The sequence below is a fragment of the Crocodylus porosus genome, unplaced genomic scaffold (assembly GCF_001723895.1).
Source record: "Crocodylus porosus isolate Cpor-Errol unplaced genomic scaffold, CroPor_comp1, whole genome shotgun sequence".
In the NCBI taxonomy this organism is placed as follows: Eukaryota; Metazoa; Chordata; order Crocodylia; family Crocodylidae; genus Crocodylus; species Crocodylus porosus.
The window spans coordinates 86,300,583-86,326,743 of record NW_017728943.1 but is presented as its reverse complement, the minus strand read 5'-3'; positions in this window follow the sequence as shown (position 1 = coordinate 86,326,743).

Genomic DNA, 26,161 nt, shown 5'->3' with positions numbered 1-26,161 from the left:
TAACTTGGGCAGCAGCAACCATGAGTTGATTGAGTTTAGTATCCTAATAAAAGGAAGGAAGTAGAGCAGCAGAACATGGACCCTGAACTTCAGAAAAGCTTGTAGGAAGTGAAAACTTGGACATACAGTATGGGAGGAGTATCAAAATATTACTTGGGCATGCAGGGATAAAGTCAGGAAGGTCAAAGCACACTTGGACTTGCAGCTAGCAAGGGACATGAAGGGTAACAAGGTTTTCTACAAGTATGTTAGAAACAAGGGAAATATCAGGGAAAGTATGGGTCCCTTACTGAATGGAGGAGGCAACCTAGTGACAGATGATGAAAAAGGGCAGAAGTACTCAATCCCTTTTCTACCTAGGTCTTCACAGGCAAGGTCAGCTCCCAGACCACTGCACTGGGCAGCACAGTTTGGGGAGAAGGTAAGCAGCCCTCAGTGGTGAAAGAGCAGATTAGAAAAGCTGAACGTGTTCAAGTCCAGGGTGCTGAAGGAGTTGGCTAATGCATTGCAGAGCTTTTGGCCATTATCTTTGAAAACCCATGGTGATCAGAGGAGGTCCTGTGTGACTGGAAAAGGGCAAATATAATGCCTATCTTTAAGAACAGGAAGAAGGAGGATCCAGGGAACTACAGTCTAGTCAACCTCACCTCAGTCCCCAGAAAAATCATGCAGCAGGTCCTCAGAGAAGTGGCGATATGTAGGGGGCATATGGGGCCAGGGCAAATTAGGCCCATAGTTGAGCAGTCTCTCAGTCTCGTTTTGGTGAGGGTCATGGTAGAGGCCCAAAAGACTGCACGACAGCTGACCAAGGGGCGGAGAGAAAAGCCTAAGGATCTCTTTGAGTAGGGTAGAGTGAGTGTGGCCTGGATAGGCAGCATGCAAGAGACTGAGTTAGAGCTGGTGGAGTGCAAGCAGCCCGGATGAGAGGGGGGTGGTGTGAGTGGCCCCAAAGGGAGCAGTATGATATAGATATAACTGTGTGCCTAGCTTAGCCCAGCCTTGAGCTGGAGTATCATCACACAGTGTGACATCTGGAAAGCATGGGACATGTGTAAGGGAAGGTTGGAGGGTGTAAGCACTACCTTGTTACAGCTAGGTACTTGAAGGGCAGCCTCCTGCATATTTAACATCCCAATCATTTACCAATGAAGCATGGCAGAAGAACTTGGCAGGCAGTTTGTCTAGAGACAGGGGTGGGCCCAAACTAGTACAGGTCCTGGAAGTTGCCCTTTGTCACAGTAGTAATCAATGGTTGAGTGTCTAGTTGGCAGCTGGTATCAAGTGGAGTGCCCCAGGGATCAATCCTGGGGCTGATTTTGTTCAATATCTCCATTAACAATCTGGTAGATGGGATGGATTGGTGTCATCCACAAACATACTGAAAGTGCAATCTGGGAGGTGTAGTAGATATTCTGGAGAGTAGGGCTAGGATTCAGAGTGACTTAGACAAACTGGAGGATTGGGCCAAAAGAAATCTCATGAGGCTCAATAAGGATCCCCTATAGCCTAGAGACTGACTAGATAAGCAGTAGCTCTGCAGAAAAGCACCTGGGGTTATAGATGATAATAAGCTGGATACGAGTCAGCAGTGAGCCTTTGTTGCCAAGAAGGCCAACAGCATACTGGGCTGCATAAGTACAAGCTTTGACAGCAGGTTGAGGGAAGTAACTATTCCCCTGTATTCTGCACTGGTGAGGCCTCATCTGGAGTGCTTTGGCCCCTCCACTATAGAAAGGATGTGGAGAAGTTGGGGGGAGTCTAGCAGAGAGAAACAAAAATCATTTGGGGGTTCGAGCACAAGATGTATGAGGAGAGGCTGAGGGAACGGTGTTTATTGAGAATGCAGAAGACAAGACCGAGAGGGGATTTGGTAGCAGCCTTTAACTCCCTGAAGGGGGTTCCAAAGAGGATGAAGCTGGACTGTTCTCAGTGGTGACAGATGATGAAACAAGGAGAAGTGGTCTCAAGCTGCACCAAGGGAGGTTTAGGTTGGATATTAGGAAAAACTTTCTTACTAGAAGGGTAGTGAAGCACTGGAACAGGCTACCTAGAGAGGTGGTGGAATTTCCATCCCTGGAGGTTTTTAAGGCCTGGATTGACAAGGCTTGGCTGGGATGATCTAGTTGGAGTTGGTCTTGCTTTGAGCAGGGGGTTGGACTAGATGACCTCCTGCGGTCCCTTCCAACCCTTCTTTTCAATGATTCTACAATTTGGGCAGGATTATTATTCAGTCAAAAAATGTACCAGCAATGTGGGTTTTTTTCTTGTTATGGTTGTTCAGTACAGACAGCACTGTAACTAGGAAAACAAACCTTATTGAAAACAAATGGAGCTTATGCTCCTAAGTCATTGGGTTGCTTTTGAAAATATCTCCCATAGGGCTAATCCAAACTCATTAAAGTCTATGGGAAATTGTCGTTTTCTTGCTGTGAGCTTTAGGGCAAGCTCCTGAATCCTGGGTTGCTTGGTAAAATGTTCTCTGTAGGAGTTAAATGTAGTCCTTGTTGAAGCCCTGGCAAGACTGATGTTAGTAGATACAGAATTTCAATCTCAGTATGTAAAGCTCTCAATGTGAAGTTCAACGTAATTTCAGGAAACACCTCATTCTTTGTGATCATTACCCATCATTATGGCGATCACCTAATAAAAAGCACTCGGCAACTAGGGCAAGTCAGTGGTAGCTGCACTGCCGCCATAGACTCACTTTGATGTAAATTGCAGGTAAAAACAAGTGAAAACGAAGTAACCTGAAAAGAATTGCAACTGGAAAGTTTTGTGAGAGTGTGTTGATTTTGATGACATTTTTACCTAAGAAATACTTAAATGAATTATTTCAGCTTTCTCTTTAATTTTGACAAGGTCAGAATTTTTCATTTTGATGAGGTAAAAAACTGTTTCATTTTGATTTAGTTACCCAATTTTATGACATCTAGGCTAATTTTAATATTGTGCAATGGATATACTTTATATGGTATTAAAATGTGTTGTTACCATAACCGGTTAGGACATTTCCATTCCTCCCCAAAAATGGATATTTCAGCCCAAATTTAAAACTTTTCAGTTGGAACTTCCTTTTTTTTTTACCAGCTGTAGGGGTAAGTATGTCTAATGCAAGTAAAATTAGAATCAGGCTCTGGATCTACTCGGTTGCCCTGTCTATGGTGAAGGTGAGAAGCTGAGAAGGAAAGAGAAATCAACTTATAGAAATAAGGCACTATGTGATGGGCATGGCATAAATTGCCTGAAGAGGTAGGAAGTGAGAAAAGTAAGGGATGAGCAGGAGAGAATTGGAGTACTGTAAAAGCTGTATTAAGAACTGGATAAATTCTTGAAAGAGGGTAATTAAGCCCCTAAAAACTGCTGAACTCCTAGTCTACTTATGTGAGGCTGATAAGTATTCTGACTTCGGTAAACAACTAATCAATAACATGTTGTAGATACTCGGCCAAAATCCTCCAGAGATTTGAAACTGCCCATCCTCATTGCCAACAATATATGCCTCATAAACACTCCCTTAAAACATTAAATTGTCAACAATTTTAACAAGAAATATTAACTTTAATGTGTTCAGAGGACTCCAATAGTTCAGCCTAATCATAATGACTCTAGCACATTTTATTTTAAAGTGATTCCTAAATCATACATTTTGCCCATGGGTTTTGAATTCAATTTATGGTACAATTTGTCATCTGAAACATGGAGGGAATAATTGCCTTAAGAGAAAAACATGTTTTTCTGTAAAAGTTGCCACATGCTGATTGGAACCTTAATAACTAATGTGGAAGAAACAGGATGAATTAGAAGCAGACCTCTTACTCACTGTTGTGGGAACATACAGATTTGGAGCTACAAGACAATCCAGGCAGCAATGTCTGAGAGGGATAAGAAATTCTGTTTGATTTAGGATGTTCAGTTTCTCCAGCAGCATGACCACAAGGCTCAGTGATACAGTGAATATGCCAGGCTGGAATAAAAAATGTGGTACAATGGAAAACTATGCCTCTAAATTCCTGATAGAAGCAAGTACAGTGAGCTTTACAGGGAAACTGAGGTTTCTTTGTGGAAATTGATGCATATTGGCAAAAAGCAGTCAGATGAACAACATTCTATCATTATATCAAGCTCCACCTTACTGAAAAAAAAGCTTGAAACATTTCTGTGAAGTCTATGTAAAACTTATACTGCCTGCTACTGAATTAAAGTAACACCTAGGTACTTTGAATACATAGTATATGTAAGAAAGCAAGGAAGAAAAAGGTATTTGAAATAGAGACAGCCATAGATCAAATTGTTTATAGGTTTGCATTCTAAAAGCCTTTTCCCTCCCGTTTAACTCTGAAAGTTTCAGCTTTCGAGGCACTGCTATGCCTAAGAATGGTTTTTAAAGCCTGAGTGAAAACTGAGCCATGCAAGTTTGAGTGATTCAACATGTTGATTTGTGAGACTGTGAATGGGACAGAAATACACTTTTCCCCTTATAAAAGTAAAATAATAATAATAATGAAAAGATCTTGACCTATTTTTGAATAACGCCTTAGCAGACTTCAGTAGAAAGTTGAAATTTGGCATGGAGAAATACATTAGGGCTGGGAGCTTTGCAATGTCTTAGGGAAAATTAGTTTTAATTTAGCTCAGTGATGTGCATTCTAAAATTATAATTTATGAATATGCTTTTAAATAACAGTGCTTTTGAATAATTGTGATTCACTATTCTGAAAAACAGATTGATACACACATGTACATATATGGATATAGTATTTTGCATTGTATTCAAATTATGAGCATGGAATTTTCACTTGAACTGAAAAATGATGAAAACTGCAAATAGTGGTCAAGACATGGCTTTCCTAATAGCATGATTTCATGTTCTTGGCGTTATTCTATGTATTCACCCACTTTTAACTGAGAAAATGCCCAATCCTCCTCCTCCCCCCTTCCCAAGTAACATGTTCTTAAAAATTCATGATGCCTAGCAGTTTGAGACACAGTACAATGCTACATAACCATTTGGCTTCACTGTATGTGGCTTTCAATATATTCCACATTTACAATAAATTATTACTGTGTGGCAGAGAACACAGTTGCATATGGCCCTTAGAAAACAGAGATGGAAAAGAACTGTAAATTGGTTTTGTTCACCTCCATGTCAATGAAAAATTGTTCCCTATGGTACATTTGCAAGTACTTTTTTGAGTCTTTCTTTTCTATCATTAGTAAAGATGTCTAAAATAACTGGCCTTAACATTACCCCCTATAGTATGCCATTGTACCCTCTCTACTATTTCATTCACGGATATTTTTATGGCTGTTTTCCCAGATTTTAGTCCATTTGACAGTGCCCACACCTAAACCAAAATGACTGCATTTTTCTATGATTTTGGGAGACACTTTTTCAAATCCTTTACTAAAACTAGGGGTGATTCCTTACCCCACTGAAGTCAATTCCAAGGTTCCTGTAACAGGGAGCCAGAGGCTCCTCTTGTAATTTGAACTGGCCAATGTGATTTAAATGAGAAAAAAACACAACTAAAGTAATAATTTTCAAACCCTCATATTGTAAATAAAAGTGAATGGAAGAAAACACTGAGTGCCTAGATGTTTTTCCCAACATTGGTTCAGTATTTTTCAATATTTGCCCATCTCCATGACTCATTTTCTCTGTCTTCTCATAGCATGTCATACATGCTTGGGTCCTAGTCTTGTAAATACATGTGCGGCTATATATTTCTATCAAGCTCATATGCATACATCAGTACTTGGATGGATATATCTAAGGAAGTCAAGCTGTAAGCTCCTCAGGACAAACTATTTTTAAAAATATATATTTTGTAAAATTCCTGGCATACTCATGGGCATTCTAAAGCAAAAAACTAATAATATTCTGTCCTTTCTCCAGTAACTTTGTGCACTGTAACTGTATTTGTTTTTCAGTCAGTCTTTATAGTCTGAAACTAATTTCTTCTATGAAATTGCCCCCCTCCCTTTTTTTTTTTTTTTTTTTACCTGCCAAAACATTGTGAAGGTTGCAAGGTAAGTCATTAGCATTGTTGTGACTGAGTTACATGTCACAAGGGAAAAAAAGAAGCAAAGGACAACATGATATTGAATTCAAGAAAGCCCATAAGGAGAGGCAGAGGGAAAGTGATTGATACAAGCTGTTGCTTCTTGAATTCTGAATCAGTCCATCTGTGTAGCCTGCAGCAATGGAATGAGGTAAAGGAATATTTGGAAAGTTCACATAACTTATTAAAAGCTAAAAATAACGGGTAAAGATAGAAATTAACTGTTTCCTAACAACTGATTTATGCAAGAAAATAAATGTAGGAATTTGAGGGCAGAATATGAAATTATGTAAATATCTTACTCGATACAGTCAGAGTTCAAATATTATGCATAATGTTAGTAACCAACTGATTTCTGAATTGCTTCAGTAGATGACTCTCATAGATGTTTATTTTCAAATTGAGTTGTCAGTGCACTGCCAATTCATAAAACCAACCTTGCAGTAATACCAGATCATCACAAAATAAGTTGACAGACTGTACCATATTTTTATAGTGAATCATTTAATTCATGAGTCATTCATTGCTTCACACAGGTGCTGAAAACAGTTAAAACCTCCTGTTGTGCTAGACAAGCCAGGCACAAGCTTGCCACAACTGATGGGTTCCACTGTCCCCAGTAGGTCAGCTTTGCATCTTATAAAGAGAGGACAAAAGACAAGACATAGGAAAGGGAAAAAATACCCTGCAGATATCACTTTTTTTAGTGGAGCTGTTTTGTTCATTCAAAATGGGAGCTGCAATGGGAAGACAGATATCGGTTATGTATTTCATTTGTTTTTCATTTTACCTCATTGAAAAGCAGAAAGAACCTGTATTGGTCCAAAAAGAGAGTCTTGATAATACCAAACATATCTGAATCATCATTCTGAATTACGTTCAGTGTGTCATTTTGTTAGCACATGGATATGTAGATAATTAGCAGTGTGCATTGAAATAATTCAACTATGCTAGGTTCTGGTACAAAATTCAATGGTAAATGACAAGCTACTATTATAGCCTTCCTGCATAATGTGCATATAGTCTGGCATAAAACAGCCTGAAGACTTTCTTAAATATGCCTTTAATGGGAGTAGAGAAATGGACTGAAAGCTGAGACTAAGCTACTTAGAGCTAACAATCAAGTTTCTGTAGGTGCTGGAAAAAATATAAACCTGTATCAGATGGCATAGGGGTTGGTATAAGGGGCTGGCGATGTCACATAGATCTTTCAGCCAGTAGTTCAAATGTACTTCATGTCAGCACTGGCATATGTGAAATGAAGTAATGGTGGAGCATGGTGATGAAGTGTACCTACTCCACAATAAATTAGGCAGGAAAGGGCTTAATGCCTTGTAATGGAGGACTTATCTCACCTCTGGGGACCTGTTCTACCTGCTACCCACTACAGAGAGGTTTGTAAATTTCAGAAGTATTATATAATGTGTTCATTTTAGCCAAATTTTAGCAGGTGTGGTTCCATTTTTGGCTTTTGTTTGGAGAGCTATTTGATTACTTATTGTTTTATTTTAATATTCCATCTGTTTTTATAATGTATGTTTTTTTTGGAAGCCACCCCAAATCTCTCTCAGGGAAGACAGCACATATATCAAATAATTAATAAATCAATATTTGCTAAATAATCATAGAGAAGAAGGGCTGGAAGGATAGATAAAGAATTAGAACAAAGAGGAATTAAGTGACTTGCCCAAGATCACACAAGAATCCTATGACAGGAATTAAATGTAATTTTTTGTGTCCTAATTTAGCATCAAAGTCAAAAAGGCAGATTTCATCTTGAAAATAGCTCATATAATAATCCCCACCACATTAAAAAGTAGGTAAATAATTTTTATTTATAAAGGTAGTAATGAGCATGTCCATTTGCAAGGCATGATTGTTACTATTATCTGGGTCCTTAAGAAAACCAAAAAACCTCCAGGCATAACATTTAACTTTGCAGTAAACAACAGAATTCCAGATTGCAAGAAACATGTATTTCTAGTTGTTTTAACTTGTTATACAAGAGAAAGTAGCAAGGCAAATAAATGTAAACAAACCAAGATTGCCTGGTTTATGTTTTTTTGTTTTGTTTTTAAATAAGGCCTGTTTAGTGGTGGTGGTGGTGGGGGGTTACTACATCCTCATGTACCATATGTTTATACATAACTCTTGAAATAGCTTTTTTACATCTTTGATCTTCCTTGAACATCTTCATCTCTCTCTTCCAATAAAGTCCCAACAAGTGAACAAGATACCCATAGAAGTACATACCATAGTTCAGTCTTATGCCCTTGCATTTTCTGTATTGCCATTTCAGTTCACTCAAGCAACCTCCATGTATTCATTAGCTTACAGCATTTGAACTTTACTTGATAGAAATGTTAACAGATAAAGTAGAAGATCTTAGAAAGTGAATCTTTATCTTGCCCTGCTTGCTTGTGGAAGTACAGAGGATTTAGGTAACCTGAGGACTAACTGTAACTCCGAAGGAAACATTAGAAAAGCTATCTGAACAAAACCCAGGTGAAACTGTATTACAGAAGGTCTTGTTTTAGTCAAGGGCACAATTTCCAAATGAAAGGCTTGAGAGCTTTACTCCAGCATTGTGGGAGCTATCTAAGTGGGTTGCAGATTTGTTGCTCAGCATGAGGAACATATTTGGGATGAGGTGAATAAGATAGCAGTTGGGCCAGAAATACTTGTTTCTGGATTTTGACTTGTTTGTTGTAAACAGGACAACAGAGCTGTTGATACAGAGGGAAGGCAATATTCAAACAGCTAGCACATATTGTGCTGATTTGGACAAACAAATTGTGTTGATCCATGTGCAACATCAGTCTTGATTGATTTTTATGAAATGACAATTTTTGTATGTGGAGCCAGCCATATGCTCTCAGAGCTTCCTAACACATCTCATGAACCAGGAACAATGAAGGCTCATTATTAATCAGGGATCCTGGTTTTCTCTGATTAAAAACAAATCCCCAATTTCCAGATTAAAAAACCCCCAAATTCACATTTTTCTGTGATTTAAAATGAAACACCACTAATATATATAGAGAGATATAAAGTAGTGTTTTGTTTTATTTTAATGGAAAACTGGGTTTTGGATTTTTTTTTAAACCAAAAATTAGGGATTTTTTTTTTATCAGGAAAAAAACAGGATCCCTGCATGGTCTATGGCTTCCATTCCAGTAATACCCTGAAACAAAGGGATGGCCACATACTAGACTAGTGGTTTCCAAATCTACTAATAACACTTTTTCTGCTGGGGATCCCCTACCCCTATCATAAAGAGCTGACAAAAAGGCTGGCAACCCAGCCCAGCAATGGCAGTGCACTGCCTCCCGGCCCACTGTTACCCCAGTCTCTTTGCAGAAGCCCTAATGACCTAGCGTGGCACCCCAGGGTTCCCTGGAACATGTTAAAAACCCCGTACTAGACAGAGCCAGTTTTCTCTGGTGAGCTGGGGTTTGGATACTGGAAAATCCCAAACAAAAGAAGAAAATCAGGGGCTAATCCTGAGTTTTATGAACAAGAAAGATTTGAGGAAACTGGGGAGTTAAATAATCATTTTTATATTCCAAGCACTTCAGTATTTTAAATTTAAACACAGGACTTATTTCAACACCATCCAGGAATCTTGTGAGTGTCAATCAAAGCCCATTTTCTGATCAACAATTGATTATTACTTTGGTCTCCACTCCTTCCACAGGAGAGGATGTTTGAAAATCCTTGAATATTGCCAATTTTATAACTGACACTTCACATTTTGAGTATAATACCATTCTTATGCTCATTTGCATTTCTCACTCAATAGCTTTGTATCAAGCTTTTTTTCCCTCTCTCTCTTCCTCCCTGCTTATCCCTAAGGCTTCTTAAACAAATCTGTCTGTGCATCAATGCTTTTAACAGAGCAAAAGCGTGGTAATTTTGTAATTCTAATCGAATACCTCATAAACTAGATACAATTTAAAAATAAAACAAACAAATCTTCACTCTCTCAAATACTGCCATACAAGTTAAAACCCCTGATGTTTTGCCTGAGAGCCATACAGGATCAGGCCAGTAGTTCATTTGGTTCCTTGTTCTCTCACTATCCATGGCCCATAACAAATGCTTCAGAAGAAGGAGCAAGAAACTCTTTAGTTATGAGAGAACCCGTCACCCCCTTCCTCAAGAAAATTATATCCTACTACTTAGTGGCAGAAAATGGCTTGGACCCTGATTAGATCTGTGCTGAGGGTGAAAGCTCCATTTTATGAAGGATCTGGAGACTTTGAAATTTAGCTTCATTCTTAACCAGAGAGAAAAATGAAAATGTTGTCACCTGCCATTTACAAAGTTCATTGCAATATATTAGGTTTCATTTTGGGTTTTGGGGATTTTTTTGTATTATAAAATACTGAGTATATGAATTTGACCACATAGAACATTTTGGTATGACTGGACTTGTTTCTTCTGTGTCTCAAGCCTGTGCATTAGTCATTCTGTGAGAACTAAATCTTCTTTGGAGGATCCCATGAGGGAATGGGGCTAGAACACAATTGGCTAGCCTTTCACAAACTCCCATTCCTTTTTCTTTCCCTTCCTCAATCCCAGGCTTTCTTTACTTTTACTGAAACTTTAAGACTGTAACTAACTAAAGAGTAAATGTTTGTTTTTAGATTTAGGGGATTAAAAATGACAATGGGCTCATGGATTTAATGAGCCCAGTATGCAAAAATAGCAGTGTTATGTTCTCTAATACCTCCTAGGGAGTCTTACAAGCTTTAGATTACCATACAATTTATAAACAGTCTCTATCGCCAATTTCTGCCCCCAAAATATAGTAAAAAAAGGAGAGAATCCATTAACTTCCAAAATACATTTTGGAAGAACTAGCCTATATTATTGACCTATAATATGCATCTCCCATCACGATGAGAGGGTGTCCATATTGTAGTTGTATGTTAATGAATGCACATTAGAATGCACTTAATTGTGATGTGCTACCTGGCCAGCTGTTGTTTCAGCCAGCAGTACCATGAGAACAGAGAGATGAGGAGGGGACTGTAGGAACCATATTTCCTAATTTCAATGTGTTCAGCAACTTTAGAACCAAGATGATACTAGTTGTCATGATTTACTTGAGAGAAATTAATATAATTGGGCTTTGAAGAGTAAGAGCTGCTGTTAATCCAGCTCTCTGTAGTGTTTTATATTTTGAAACTGAGGGTTTACAGTATCTTCCAGCTACAAATTTTCCAAAATGTGTTGATGAAGTAAAAATAGTAAAACAAAATGAACTTGCCTAATCTAAAAGTACTGTCCATCCTGCGCCAAGACATGTGGACTAGAAAGCCAAATGGATCATAAAAGGCCATGATTACGATTTGTGCAGGTGCCCAATAATGCATAAGGCTGATTCTACAGGGCATGTAAGTCCCATTGAAGTCAGATGTAAGTATACACTCAAGTATTTTACTGGATCGGGACCACTGATAGCCTACCAAAAACATCGAAAACAAAACAGCAACAACAATAACATAAAACCAACAGCAGCTGGCATGCAAGAGAATTATAAAGCAACAAGCAGCAGAGATCTTATCTCAGTAATTGCACATGGTGACAGCCTTCTTTGGCACTGCTGCTATGTACAACCCCAGGAGGTAAAAGAAACTCTCAGGTGTGATGTCCCAGTGTTTGGAAAGGAAAGTTACTCCCTACCTTGGGCCAAAATACAGCCTCCTACTAGAAAAAGCCAAAGATAATAACATTGTGAGAATAAAGCATCCATTTCTTTTCTAAATTGTGCTAAAAGTATATTAAAACATAGCTGCCATTAAAATTAATCTTCAGCACTGAAGATATTCATCCCAATTAAATGTTAATTACAGGATATATTCCATCCTCATTACTTTTGAATTTGAAATGCTAGAATTGTTCTTTAGGATATAAGATACTGTAAATAATTTCCTAAATTAAAACCTCTAAGAAAACATTATGTATTTTATAACTGCAATTTAAATAAGCAATATGCATTCATATATTGGCGAATTACATATTTTTATGTAAATTGGACATCACAGATAAGCCATCTTTTTGTTACACAGTTTGGTTTCTATCTGTGTTTTAGACAACCTCATAAAACACTTTAAAATCAATAAACAACCCCCTCCCCCCCAAACAAAAACCCTAAACTGCAGAGGTTAGGCTAGTAATATATCTGTTCATTGAATCAGATTGGGTGGATCTCTTGTAAAAGAAAAATTCTGTAATCAACTGCTTTGCTCTAAAAATGCATCTGAACCCAAAGCACGTATTACTTTAGAGCAGTGATTTTCAATCTGTGGCCACGGATCCCACAGGGGTCCACAGACTATGTCTAAGGGGTCTGCAAAAGATGACTATGACTAATCAAAAGGTTATGAATACTCACACTTACATTCAAAGGGGTCTGCACCACCGTTTGAAAAATTTTAGGGGTCTATAAATGAAAAAAGTTTGAAAAGCATTGTTTTAGACTATGACATGTATTAACAATATTTTACACAACTGAACTGTCCCCTGGTTCACATGGCTGCATACAGAAATCACAGATATATTCTTCCCCTCTCAAACCCTTCTCCTTCTCAGTGGGTGCATCTACAATGAATCTTCAATTAATGCACAAAAATAAACTCTGGAGCACTTTGAGCTGGAGAAAACTTCTCCTGGGCACAACATCAACACATGCATCTCAGACAGCAGCAATTTGAGTCAGGTTGAAGCAGCGCCAGGCTGGCAGGGAGTACAGGGGGTCAGTTCTGGGCTCCAGGTGGCAGCACTGGGGCTAGGGACAGACATTCAAAAAACCTGAGCCTGAATTTATTCAATCTTTGCAGGTTAGTCTAACCTGGCTAGACTAAATCAGTTTTTTAACCAGACAGACATCCCAGTCTGCAATGGCTCAGGCTAGAAGCTGAGGGATGCTAGAGCAGCCCTCCGTTTGCTTCCACAGGTCTTAGCTATGGGGGGTGTGGCCAGGCACCAGCAGGATGCTCTGATTATCCCCCCCACCAAGCAGCCCAGCAGTGACTTTGAGATTTTCTGCATCCAGAATAAATGTTGTGTACAAAGCATTAGCTTCAAATCTGGTGGCCAGAGACAGGAATAAAGGACAACAAGAAGTCCTTCTTTAGATACATAGGAAATGGAAGGAAAATGAATAGGAGTGTGGGGCCACTGTTCAACAACTCAGGACAGCTAGTCATTGGCTCTCAGGAGAAAACTTCCGTAGCCAGCATGTGGTCTGCTAGCTAATGCTGAGGTGTCTGCGTAAGGCAGGGGGGTGGGGGGGAGAGAATCCTTGCTTAGCAGGGAGAAGTCAGGCAGACGCTCTGTATCTGCAAGTCTTTCCCAGAGGTCTTGCCAGGGAACCAGCTCTGCTGTGGAGCAGAGAGACCCAGCCAGCTCAGAGAGCATAGTGGGATGCTGGGAGTGTCTGGTTTATTTTGAACCAGCAAGGGGTCTGGTTCAAAATATTGCTTAAACTGGTTTGACGCAAATCAGTTAAGTCTGATACTACGTTCAGTCAGGTTTTTCTCAAACTGGTTTATGTGCACTAAATAGCTGGTCTGTCACAGGTTTAAATCAGTTTCTGATAAACTGGTTTAAGTAATCTGTAATGTCTGTCCCTAGTCTGTGTGGCTGAAGGGTTGCCTTTGCCTGGGGCATGAGGGCCAGGCAGGAATCTGAACCCTGGCTGGCTGGAGTGACCAATTGCTATTTACAACCACAGTCACTGTCTACACCTACATTTAATTGCACATAGTCTTCACCATAAGATAGTACTGTTGGGGATGCTACTATCTTATAGTGAAGTTAATTAATTTACAGTGCCCTAATATCAATGTATGCATAGACAGTGATGCTTTACTGGATGCATCTACATGAGACACTAACTGCACAAAGCCTAATAGCACTGTGTAGTAGTATGCTGGGTAAACCCATGCTAATACACTACTGAACAGTAGTATTAGGCTACTGCACAGTTAGCATGTTTAAAAACTTATGCACTGACACTACTGCACAGGAGCACCAGTTACTACACTTTGATTTAGTACTTGGTTATCCAAGTACTAAACTTAACGTGCAGTAACTACAGTGCGTTAATGAACACAGTGGACCTAGCTAGTCTACTCTGCAGTAAAGAGCATGTGTAGATATACCCAGTATGCCTATATAGGTCCCTCCTGCCATGAGGATCCAGCCAGTTTTTGAGTATTCAGATAAAATATTTGGTATGTATGTTTGGTCAGAGTCAGACTCATGAAAACTGGTCCAGTAGGCCTGTATCTACACGTAAAGATTGTATGCCTCCATTAAGTTCTTTATGTAATTTATTATAACGGTTGCACATAGCTATACCTTTATGGCTGATAAGTAAATGCTATTTATGGTATGTATTAAATAAAATCCTGTTAAGATGTATTGAAAACATTAAAGATATGTAGTGTTCTTTAAAACTATAGCAATACACCAAACAAGCAGAGGGAGTTGAGTTGTAGCAGAAGACAGAATTTCTTTGCTGGAGACAGAGACAGTAGACTCAGAGGTATTACTATTTTCTTGACTCCAGTAAAGTTCATTCTTTATAGTGAAATTGAAAGATGCATGCATTAGGATTAAAATGCTCTTGGTTTTCAGCTGATGTTATGAATTATTTTCATTTAATTTTTCTTTAAACCTTATTTTTAAATATACTTATTCAAATGTTTCTAAAGAGAAAAGGATGCTCCATTGCTTAGGTGGGTTGTCTCAGCAAAAACTAATGTGAAAGGTATATCTACTTCTCCTTAGGACTGTTCTAAAGCGTGCCACAGTGAAGCATACCATTTTTGCTCCATTCATGCTGCTTTAGAGAGGCTCTGGCTTATGTTCATTAAGCTCGCTCTCTCTTTTGGGCATGGCATGTTTCATTGCAGTGGTCCCCAGTGTAGGCTTGAAGTGGTGTAGACATACCCTTCTAGCTCATCTAAGCAATAAAGACCAAACTTTCATCCCCCTTGCAAAGTGTGAAGGAACAGCCCTACTGTAGGGACTGAGGGATTTAATTCTCCCACCCCAAGGTAGAACCCTTCCATTACCCTGCCTTAAAGCTCAATGGTGAGCACCATCTCAGGGAGAATTTCTGCAGAGTGCACATATAAACACATATATAACCTGCTTGTTGCCACTCACCTTCATGCCAGCAGTAGAACAAAGGCATATCTATTCCTTATTAGGACTTGCACTTGAAAAGTAAGAAAATTTCTCCCTGCAAGGATCTTCTACCCAAGTCCTTGGTTGAAAAGTAGTTTACAAAGAAAGAAAAATAAGTGTCAATCAGTAGGGCAGAAGATGCTTTCACACATAGAATAGTGATTTTTTTACAGATAGAATTTTGGAGGTACAATTTCAAAGTCCGTCAATGAAAAGAGTGTGGCACTTCACTGTAAAATATTATTACATTTACAGCACCATAAATATACCAAGGTACTCTACAAAGACAAAGAAAATGCTGGAGAGAGAATATCAAGAAGGTCAGGGTTTGGGTGTTGGGAAAAGGTGAATTATGGAGCTTTCTATCAACTCTCCTTTGAATGACAGTAGTCTCAGCATGAGGCAGCAGCTTTTGCCATTTATTATGCAGCTACTGCAGATGGCACCTTCTATGACAACCCTGGCAGACAGCGTAATAGATTTGTAAAAACCAGGAACCAAGAGGGAAAAATTAAAAACAGAAACAGAAATTTTAAAAAATATTCAAGGTTTAAAATTAAATTCAAACTGTTCATGTTAAGTCTGCCAGATTCCATGTACTATAAATGTAAGTTCTCTGTGGCAAAGATCATGTAATTCTGTACAGTGTATGGCATAATGGTATTCAATTCTACATAGACAAATTTTAGGCTTAGACTGCTTAGCCAGGTAACGGCACAGTTGCTTTGGGATCTACAGGATCTCTTTTGTCCCACTAACATTATCCTACTGCCAAATCTATGTATATTTTCCTGTAGGCCCTTACCCCTGTTGACAATATTTTAGAGCACAATGCTATAGAGAAGCATGATATAGTACTGGAGTCAGTTATTATGGTAATAAATACCTACTTGTCCTTGACTTAATTATCAATGAACTGACGGTGCTGCTTTTCATTCTTTTCAAAGATAAAGATACGAAAGTTCATTAATACAGGTGTACGAAGCAGGCCCTATTCAATTTGGATTTGGATTCAGATTCAGCCTGAATCATTGATTCGGATCACTGGCCCTGATCCGATTCAGCTGAAGAATCAGTGTTCGGACTTAGGCACAGCTTTAAAAGTTTTTTCTAACCTGCACCCAAGAAAAGCAGTGAGCCTTCACAGGAAAACCATGTTTCGTAATACATGGTATTGCAATGAGAAGTACATAGGGCATAGGAACATAGATAGGTCTCTGAGCAATTATGTCCAGTTCCCATGGTTAAGGATATCCTCTGTCAAATTGACTCTGGTTACCAAATCAGATACAAAGAAAATAGCTAAGCAAACAGAAATAGGACTCTACATTTATAGTATCATGTAACCAGACTAAAAACTGAAGGATGATTCCTATACATAAAACCGTAAGAGCCGGTATTTATGGAATGACACAGATAAGATTAGGTGCCGGAGGGCACATCTACATATGCCATTAAGATGAAGCAATAAACTCTGGCACTTATCAAGTTGGAGTGTATTGCTCCTGGGGACCATATTTATATGGCTCGGGGCTGCTCTGACCCAGCTCAACATGCTGTGGAGGGGCTGGCTGGGGCATGAGAGTGCATCAGTGCAGTGCTAGCTGTCAGGCAGTCCCTGCACTGAAGCACCCTCATGCCCTAGTTAGCTGTGTCAGCATCTACACATGCAGGGCTGCAGAGTATTCACAAGTACTATCCTGTGGGGGAATTAGTTTCCTGAAGCCTAACAGGTCCACACATGTAAATGAGAGAAGTTTACTGCAGAGCTAATTGTCTATTCTGCATAAAACGTCTCATGTAGATGGGCCCAATGTGTGCTTTTTCAGGTAGTGAAAATATGCTAGAGCTCCTCCTGTTATGTGTAAGGTTCTTTCTTTAATTACAGTAAACCTGGAAAAAACAAACTGTGAAGTAATTTTATACTGAACTCCTTAAATTACACAATCTATGATCTTCCCTAACATTTGAAAGGACCGGCTGACTACAGGAATTTATTTCAGGGATCTGGTACCCATTGGGTAAGTGTGCCTTTGAATTGAACTCTAGCTGTTCAATGCATCAATATTTTTTTACTGCAAAACAAACAACTTATTGCAACACTAAGTTGCAATGGAATAAGTCACAAAGCCAGTTAGAACTGGAATTTGATGCTGGCTGTTAAAAGCCAGGCAAGCAGCAGATACTCATCAGTCCTACCTCAAAGCACAACTGAAAGCTAGAGCACGAACATTATCAGAGAAATGTTTTCAAACTGAGAAAGCATCTTTTTTTTTTTTACATGTCACAATGGCTTATAGCAAATAAAATTGGACACAGAAAACAGTTACATGACCATTTCTGAACTCCATCTGCAGGAGACATTAATGCTTCAGCACATAATTTGGAAGAGAGCATCAAGGTCTGAAAGACCCACTTAGAATGGAAATGTCTGTATTTATTTGTTATTTTTATTAGTATAGTTACTATTGCAGTAATGCCCAAGGGCCACAATAACTGTGTTCAGTGGTATACAAATGCAAACAATGCATAGAAATTAAAGGTAAAAGGGACAACTATTATTCAGTCTGACCTCCTGCAAAGCACAATCTATAAACATTTGTCCAGTGATTTCTTCATCAAACTTAGAAATTTGGGATTGACAATGTATATTTCTTAGAAATTCAGACAAATCTTGATTGGCAGACTCATAACATTGCAGTATAACTCTCTCTTCTCTATAGAGATTTAAATATCTAATTTTAGGCAAGATACAAGAGATTCTGAAAGGCAGAAGGAAAGGAAAGGGGGAGGAAAAACATGAATAATGGTGATAAGCTCATGCTGATATATATACTACAGTGTGCACAATCTGTCTGAATCAGGAAAAATATTTTCCCTAAATAAATATCAGCTGCAGATAATAATCTGGCATATGTCTATGTTAAAACAAAGAAACAAGCAATAACTCCCCAGAGAATCAGAACAATATCAGATACTAGAAAAAAGTATTACCAGGAGCAATGGGATGGAATTAAACTGGAAAATAATAATAAAAAAAGGAAATAGAAAACAATTATGAGCTCTACTGAGCTACAGAAGTTGCTGAAACCCATTGCTTTTGACACTTAAAACTAGTCTTTGCAATCACTAATAAATGCGGTTTGAAGGGAATGGGGAAGTGACCTAAATGACCTGCTGAGTCTTTTCTCTCTATAACGTCTGTGAATCTCTGATACCATTTCACGTTGATTGCACTGGCGATGACAGACAGTGTTCAAGCTGCATATTGCTTTGTGGATTTGTGAAATACTAAATAATCTTTCTGCCCAGTATGGCTGACACTGTGGGCACAATCCAATATCACTATATGTATGCAAATAACAGTTACACAGCCATATAAACTTACATATAGTTTGCAATTCTACTCTGCATGCAATGTGGACACATAAATGCCCTTCCATCTATTAAGCACACAGAATCATTGAAAATTAGGGTTGAAAGGGATCTTAAGAGGTCATTTAGTCCAACCCCCTGCTGAATGCAGGCCTATATCCAACTTGATTATTCAAGCCAGGGCTTTGTTGAGCTAGACCTTAAAAACTTCCAAGGATGGAGATACCACCACCTCTTTAAGTAACCCATTCTAGTGCTTCACCACCCTCCTAGTGAGAAGGTTTTTCCTAATATCTAACCTAAACCTTCCTGTAACTTGAGACCATTGTTCCTTGTTCTGTCATCTGCCACCAAGAACAGACTAGCTTCATCCTCTTTGGAACCACAGGAGGTATGAATTGGCCACACAGGTACATGGCTTTGTACGTGCATACTCAAGTCCTGAAACAGAACCCAGAAAGAACCCGTGATTAGTGGGCATTTGATGAAGGAGGGGCAGCTCACATATTTTAGCTGACTAGCCAAGTGGGTAGGACATTTGCCCCAAGAAAACCCAGGTCTTGGACTCCCCTCAATAACAGTGGGTGCAACCTGCTAATTTTCTAGCACCATGCTATCACTGCTACACCACAATTTAGGCACAATCCAGTGCCTTCTCCAGAGCTCCTTTTGAAGTCAACTTGCTAGGCAGCCAAAGAAAGGTGATAGGTAGAGTTAGGAGTAAGAGCATGGGTAGGCAACCTCTGCAAGCAAGCCAGAACATGGCACACAAAGCCATGTTCTTGCTAGTTGCACATCGGGGAAGGGACCAGAGTTACCACGAGGATCGGGCCCCTCACCATCTGTTCCTGGCACGCCAACATCTTCCAAGATGAGTTTATTGGTGTTTTTGGCACTCTGCCCAAAAACTTTGCCAACCTCTGATCTAGATGGTGTGTGGATCAGCGAGGTGGATGGGAGGTTCTTAGTTCTAACCTGAACCTTTGCTTTAAATAGGACAGAAATTTGCACTGGTGTCTATCCATTTTATCCAATTAATGTTAAATGCAAGATGCAGGGCTCAATTTAAATGGAAAGGCTAGAAAGGGTACGCTAATGCTTATACTATGGCCTGATGATTAGAGTACTGCTGAGAAATATGAGAAAGATTCAAATGTTTTCTGTGTGGCAAGGGCCTGAAATCTGGGTCTTTTGTTCCCCAGATGAGTTCTGCAGCCACTTGGCTTTTGGGGTAAAAAAATGGGAGGACATTCCTCCTCTTCATTTTTGCCAGGCCACAGTTTTGAAACTTACATTCAGGTAGATACATACAGACCCACATATCTGACTCACCATACTACCCGTAGAATAGGCTTTCAAATTGTGTATAAATGCCAATATTGCCCTTACATAACTAAGAAACTACCATTTGGGTGTGTACAGTGAAATAGGATTCTGCCTTGTGTGGGACTGACCAACAGATCAAGACAAAGCCACACTTGTTAAATAGCATCCAATAACTTGTACATCAACATTAAATGGAATGCCATTGACAAAGAATAATTTTATTAGAGGAAGAATAGCCTGCAGTGTTTGCATTGGGTCTGTTTCACTGACACAGGAAAAATATGCAGGGATTGTAAAGGAGTGACTCCATTGTAGTTGCATATGGGAGCATCAGTCTCCAGGGACACTGTGTGATCAAGAGTCAGATTTAAGAGAACACACCTTCCATAAACCCTTACTTCTCATTTCAAAGTATGCTAAAGCATTTTATCAGATAAGTTACCAGTAATATCTCTTTTAAAGGTACATCTTGCAAAGTCTATCAGACCTTGATTGCAAATCATATAGTTAGAAATAAAAAATACTCAGCTTCCCAACTGTAGTCTGTTCTGGAGATGGAAAAACAATGGACATTGAATTTACAGATTGGTTCAGCTCCTCTAAAACTGCATTTTCAGTAGATTTTCTATTCAATAGACAATTCCAACCAGCTCTATTGAGGAGGAGTCATACTTCCAGAAGGCATAATCATTGTCCAAATTCACATTGATGGCTGCATCTCTATATCCATGTACATTTGTACACCTTGTGTTAAGTTTGAATGCTTTTAGGTTGCATTATAGTAGCATTAGGTACTTTTAGCTGTGCTAACTTTAAGGTAGGCCATGTTAACATGAATTAAGTTAAAGGAAGTCATGTAAAAGGAATGAAATCATAGGCAAGAGAAACTTCTTGAAGAGGCTAACCAGCCTTAGGACATCAAATCTTGATTATGGCTTCAGGTCAGTGTGTTCTATCTTGATCAACAGGATGACCCAAGCCCACCTCCTTTCTGACGATAATTGTTAAACTTTCTATCAAGTAAAGTTATAAGCCTTTGCTTGAGGAGTGAGGTAAAAAGGGACTCAGTGTTCTGAAATGTGTTCTTCTAGCATTTTTTTGCTAAGGTTCCTATCTGAAGACGTACTAAAGATCCAGTGTCTCTTAGAACTCAGTCTCCAAATTTGAGTAAGAACTACCTAACAGGAGGTTGCACATTAGAATTCACCTGTTTGAAATTTTAGTATTTTAAGATGCAGGGATTCTAACTTGTAAGATGCCTTATTTTTGCTTCGATAATAAATATATATATTGTATTCTCATATGCTAGCAATATTCAGAATTGGAGAATTATAATATATTTACTTTTGCATTTACTCTATGGGAGAACTCATTTTAAATGAGAATAGGGCATATCAAAAGAAAACCTCAGACTTCTAAATCTACTTTAGGGATCAACAGTTTTTTAGCCCAAAGTTTGCTAGAACTTGGAAGGGCTTGACTGAAAGAATTGGTGGCTTACATGAAAGGGAAGCTTTAATGTCTTCCTGTACAGAATCTAATATATTAAAAGGATTAGTGTAAATTTTACTCTTAGCATACAAACAAAATAATTCTGAATTCATGCATATAATCAGCTAATTATGCCTGGAAGTGATAGTCCATAACTATTTACACCGTGATTTTCCACTTTTCAGAAAAAAGTCACAGTAACTGTACATGCCAATTAGACACACAGTTTTACAATATTTTAATAAACAGAAGCCTTTATTCTTGGTTATTATCTAATTCTTGAAAATTTGTTCAAACAGGATTTAAAAACACATCCCCCAACCTCTCCACTGATGCCTAAACTTTCTTTTTACTGAAATATATGTTTTACATACTGTAAATGTAACCCTTTTGCCAGATCCTGGACAAAAACAAGGTTTAAAACCATAGAAAAAAAGTGGGTTTTTTTTGTTTTTTTTTAAACCAATAATTTTCAGAAAGTTCATCAATTGATAACTCTACTTGACAGCAGCATTGGTTTTACCATGCTTCGCCCTCCCTCCCAATCTTACTCCAAGGTCCCCTGATCACCCCCCATATCCTGGTATGCCTTACTGCACTTCACACCATGATGCCCACACTTAAAGCATAGCTGTTCTCAAGGGAGCAAAAGAGGCACTAATGGAGTCTGGGTCAGCTGTTGTGACCTGCATGGGATGTGCCATGTTCCAGAGGGTCAGGAGCACTTAATCTGCATCAAGTGTAAGCTGGTTTCTGCCCTGGAGAAGATTCAAAGATTGGAAATATGTGTATCCATGCTTCATTGCATACAGGACCAGGAAGATTACTTGGACAAGAGTTATGAGAGGCTGGTATTGGAAAGGCCAAAGGCCAATGAAGAGAAGTGGCAGTGTGCCCACCTGGCCTTGAACATCCTGTCACTTGCGGCTCTGGCCCAGATGGCTGATGGTGTTCATCCTACCGTTTCCTGTGGGCCATCAAGAAGATACTTACTCCCAGTGCAGTCTTCCCCAATCTCGTCTGCCATGACTTTGAATATTCTGTCAGTGGAGGGGCTGACCACTTGGGGTTTCTCAATGGTGGAACATTTGTCCAGTGGTCTTCTGCAAGGCTCCACCTCCCCTGTACCTCGCCCTCACGTCAAGCCTCGCGGATCACTGTCATCTTCACGGCCATGCTCCCATCACCATTGTGCCCCTGATTACCTCAGTTGAGGGTAACCCCTCTCCTGCCTACAGTGCTAGCTCCCTGAGGGTGACCCACTTTGATAAAGCTAAGTAGCCTGAGATGTTTCACCTGGGTTGCAGGACCAACTCCCTTTGCCCCTGGGCTTGCAGCCCAACCCAGGTCTTACGCAACAATAGGTCTCTAAAGAGCTCTCCCTCCCTTATCCTGCCTACACAAACCTGGAACTACCCCTTAGCCTCTCCAAAAGGGAGAAACGCAAAGACACACACACACACACACAAAAAAATACTATCACATTCCGAGGGACCTGAACGGTTCCTTCCCGGGTCCTCCTGCTAGGATACCAATCCCCCGCCCTTCTGCACCTTGGTCCTGTGTTAGGCCCTATACATATCCAGGGTAGCCTGTGGTTTCTGGCATGGCTCCTCTCCCCCATCACCCAGCCTTCTGTTTCTTTGGGTCACCTGCAGTCCTCCTGTGAATGCCTGACTGCCCTTTACTTGCAGGGTCAGCACCCTGCTGCTTGTGGCCTTGCTTCGCAGCCCCTCATGCTGCCCTTGTCTGACGCCTTCCATCAGGTGCACCCCTTTGGCCTCCCCAGTGGCCTCAATGGGCCCATCTGGTCTGGCATGGGGAGCTGTAGCAGCCTCTGCAGCCCCTCTGTTGAAGCTACTGGCATCAGAGTCTTCCTGTGCCCTTTGGCTGTATTCGCCATTGTTAGAAGCCGCCTCTGTCTCCCGGCTCCTCTCGCTGCTGGCAGCAGTCTCCAGCTCACAGCTCCTGCTGGAGGGTTCCCTCCTGGGAATGAAGGCCTCTGCCATTTCTCACTCCCATGGGAGCTTCTGAGAGGTACCCACTGTTGGTGCCTTCACCAGCACCAGTCTCCCTTCTCCCCTGACTTCACTGATGATCCATTTTAATCCTGCCAGCCAGTGATTGCTGGTGACATCACCAGCCAGCTTCAGTTGTATAAAGGCGCAGCTTATGATCCATGCAGGTCTTTCCCCTGGTTCTGGCTCCATCATGGTTCCTGCTGTAGGTAAGTGTTTCTTTTTATTCTTGTTTTTTCTTTCTTTCCCTCGGTCGGCTTCCATCCCCATAGGTCCCCCTTTGTATTTTGGGGTCTTCTCTCCTGCATTTCCCTGTGACAGGCAGCAAAGAAGAAGGTCCTCAGAACCGAAGAGCAGTGGATTGAAGTTGCAACTTCTTTCAAGTACTTTTTTGTGGAAGCTGAGGAAAAGGCAGAGGAGGGGACGTGCAGGTATGAGACAGAGAAGTCAACAGCCTAGAGAGCAGGAGAGCAAGGCCCCAAGGACAGGGACTCCAGGACCACTGTACCAAGGAGGAAGAGAAGAGTGGTAGTGGTGGATTACTTCCCTTTGCAAGGACAGAGGAACCAAATTTGTTGTACAGATTTGTGGGCCTGGGGGCTGTGCTGCTTGCCCGGAGCCTGAATGTCACTGAGAAAATGCCAACGCTCATCAGTCCTTTGAATCATTACCCATTCCTTCATGTCCATTTGGCACAAACAATATTGCCAGAAAGCACACTGAGAAAAATCAAAGGTGGTTATGAAGCTTTTGGCAGGACAATTAAGGAGTATAGAGCACAACCAGTGTTCTCATAATTTTTTCCCATGGAAGGCAAGGGTCCACCCTTGTGGAAGAAATCAAACTTCATGTTGTGGTTGAATCAGAACTGACAGTCAGCTTTTCTTTAATTAGGGCTATAATGTGATCACAGGGAGGATTTCAGACAGCAAGGGGAATCACCCACTTGTCTGTTTCAAAGGAATCCTCCTACTCTATAAGTTTTCAAACATATTTATACTTAAGACAGATAAAGTGAGGGAAAAAAATACAACCTTGGACATCTGTGCACAGGGTAATAAGGCATGCAGGATTCCTCATCTCAGAACACGTAACTGAAGTAAGCAGTATCAGCTCTTCTGGTCTTTGTCTGTTTTTCTAGTCAAGCAGACCAGAACCCTGACCAAATCTACTACTACATTCCCTCATTTTTTTAATTTTGTTCTAACAAGTTAGATACCCATTAGCCTTTTAACTTCTAGTTTTTCTCTCTTTACTTTCTGTTATTTCAAAATACAAATTATATACTTCATTTCTAGTTGATGGGGTATTCTGCATTTGCTTGGCAGCACAATGTAAGCAACATTGTACTGTCATATACACTAGGCATACTCCAATAAAAACAACAAACAATATCAACAAACTATGAATGACGGTAGAGCCTAAGGAACTGAAAATAGAGCTAAACCAAGAACTCAAATTCCAACTATCTGACTCATGCAATTTAGCTGCTTCTTTTCAAATATGTTTACTTAAATCCTGGATTTCTTCTGAATTATCAGGAATATAAGTACAACATTCTTTACCTATTAAAGTACAGACTCCTTTGCTGGCTAGTACATAATCTAATGCAAGTCGGTTTTGCAATGTCATTTGCCTTATTTCCTTCATTTCTGTATGTATTCTATCAAAACTATCAGCAGTAGCATTAGCAATCTTTTCCAGAGATGCTGCAACTTTCTTTATCTTGGACATTGCTAGGCCTGCACCATAGCTGGGGAACATTATACCCCCAAACCTTTGATTTTCTGTGATTTTGCGAACATTGTTAATTCTTCCTTTAGGTAAATGAGATCTTTACCTTTAGGTAATAGTAAAGGCAGGATACGCTGCAGAGACATAGCATGTTCCTCTCCAACTGGAGGGAAGATTTTTATAGGCCTTATCTCCACACACAAAATAGTGACCAGCTTATGCAGTACATCCACCTGTATTACAGCGTGGGGACATCATCCATTGTGAATAATAGCCTGAAAATTGACCTGCAGGGGAATAGTTAGATATTCAGGAACCATTCAAATACCAAGAACCATTTATCTTAAATTCTACCTCGCACTTACTGACTCCTACTGCAACACAAGATCCATTACATATCCAACAGAGCTTTCCAGGGGTGGCATATGTTAAATGTACATAGTCAGACCGGTTGCAACTTACATTCTGCCAAGTTTCGTTTCTATGAAAATCTGAATAGTAAGGGGCTAACAACTGAGTTGCAGTCAAGGGTATTCCTCCAGTAGAATAGATAGGGACATGACTACATATCCAACAATGAGAGACATTTAAATCAATTCCAATTTGATTAACTAAAGACAAGAACATATTTTCATGAAATGATATTCTTTGTCAGTGCAGAAGTGTAGTTTGGTTTACAGAGTTTCTCATAACTGATGAGTCAAGTTCATATAAGATGGCCCAAAAAGAAATATTGAGAACTACCCAAATCATGACTAATCAACTCCACCTCAGGAACCAAGAACTAGGTAGAGGCCTTTTTCCTGTCCTGAAGGGCATAGTGGTGTCATTGGGGCACATCCGCTTCGCTCTGTAGTGGCAAATCCTCTTTGCCAGTAGGTGCTTGGCTTACTACTGGTCTTGATCTCTCCTGCTGTCAGGCACTAGGCTCACTACCAGTTTGTGGAA